Genomic DNA, 1,814 nt, shown 5'->3' with positions numbered 1-1,814 from the left:
ATTGAGTCCTGGTGATGGGGGAAATTAAATAGATCAAGCTGTGAACATCGGGGATGAACGACAAGCATAGAATGACAGCTCTAGTTTCTTGAATTAAAAAGTCTCATTATTGGGTTGTCATATTCAGGGAAGAAATGCCAAATGCTTAAGTGAACCTGCCTTGAGTTACACTGCAAACCATTAAGAAGAAATTAAGTAGAGGCGCCCAGAAAATCCGCAGCTATTTTAGTTGATGTTCATTATTTTTAAGTACAAATACTAATGGAATTTTATTTTCACTTCAATATTTAGAGTTTGAAAAATGTCTTCAAATTAGATTCTCTTGATCTCCACTCCTTTCTCCCTGGCTACTGTGGTAAACACTGTTGGCTTCCTACCCAATAGCCTGACCTTTCCCTTCTTCCTTGCCAGCACAACCCAGATTTTGTTCAACCTCCTCTGAATTATAATTTCTTTCCCCATACTTGGGTGATGAGTTCTGATTGGACTTTCTAAGCCAAGCATTCCTCTCGGTAAATGCTTGGTTTGGCCTGGGCAAGTGATGTAATTCTGGCCAAGGAGACTTTAGGGGAAATCTGCTGGAAGCTTCTGGGAAGGTTTTCTTTGTTCTTAAAAAGAAAATATGAGAGATGCAGACTCTTGTTTTGAGAATTAAATGAGCAAATATGTATTGCTTAGAACAGGGACTGGCAGACAGTCAATAACTGACTGGCCCATAACAACTCAATAATTCTTATGTATCCAGAGCGGACACCTAGGACTCCCAAGATGGCGTCACCCGTACCAGTGAAGGAGAGGAAGCTCATGGCTGTGAAACTAGGAGAGCTGCCAAGCTGGATACTGATGAGGGATTTCACCCCTAAAGGCACTGCTGGAGCGTTTCAAAGAGGTCACTGTGGGTATTACAAGTATGTCAATGTGAAGAAAGGGGGCGTCACTGGTGCTGGCAGCTTCTGTGCTTTTCAACTACTGCCATTGTTACAAGGAACTCAAACATAAGCAGCTACTTCCTGGCCGTGACCTTTGCCTGGCACCCTTGAATCCTTTCATATCCTCACTGAGAATTAACTTCCAATAAAAGATGACTGCTAAAAACAATTGTTAGGGGGCACCTGGGTGGCTCAGTGGATTAAGCCGCTGCCTTCGGCTCAGGTCATGATCTCGGGGTCCTGGGATCGAGTCCCACATCGGGCTCTCTGCTCAGCAGGGTGCCTGCTTCCCTCTCTCTCTCTCTCTCTGCCTGCCTCTCCATCTACTTGTGATCTCTCTCTGTCAAATAAATAAATAAAATCTTTAAAACAAAACAAAACAAAACAATTGTTAGATATCAGTGTTGTTTTGTTGCTGTTGCTGTTACTGTAAATGTGTAGCACCCTGGAGTGGCCAGGATCCCCTGGATGTGGTAGTAGATGTGAACACTGCATTTCTATCCATGTAGCAAGGATGAACACTAACCCACAACGGAGGCACATGGCCACAGAAAGTGTTTTGACAATAGCTAGGAAAACAAAGCTCTTCAAGCAAGAATTTTTCAACCGAAACATGCAGAAACTGGCTCAGAGCTAACAGGACATAGATATGGAGCAACAGTATTTATCGCACTGTAGCCATAGCGAGAGCTCTGATGCTCCCTCAGTAGGAAGAAGGAATAATCTCATAGAACTTGTATTTATTTTTCTTTATTCTCCATTTGCTACCTCACTCCAAGCCCCCAAGCCAAATCTTTCCATGTCTATAATTTATGTATTATGTATTGGTCGCATGGTAAGAACAAGAATATTAGAGCTGAAATCATAAAATAATATATTCTGGAA

At 42.3% G+C, this 1,814-nt stretch overlaps 1 pseudogene; it reads left to right on the top strand.

The window, feature by feature from the left end:
- Positions 1-768: 768 nt before the first annotated feature.
- Positions 769-1,078, top strand: LOC111158956 (annotated as a pseudogene).
- The last annotated feature ends 736 nt before the right edge of the window (positions 1,079-1,814 follow it).

The sequence above is a fragment of the Enhydra lutris genome, unplaced genomic scaffold, assembly GCF_002288905.1.
Source record: "Enhydra lutris kenyoni isolate GAN:26980312 unplaced genomic scaffold, ASM228890v2 scaffoldscaffold65, whole genome shotgun sequence".
NCBI lineage: Eukaryota > Metazoa > Chordata > Mammalia > Carnivora > Mustelidae > Enhydra > Enhydra lutris.
The sequence above is the reverse complement of the archived record's forward strand: the minus strand, read 5'-3'. Positions and strand labels throughout refer to the sequence as shown.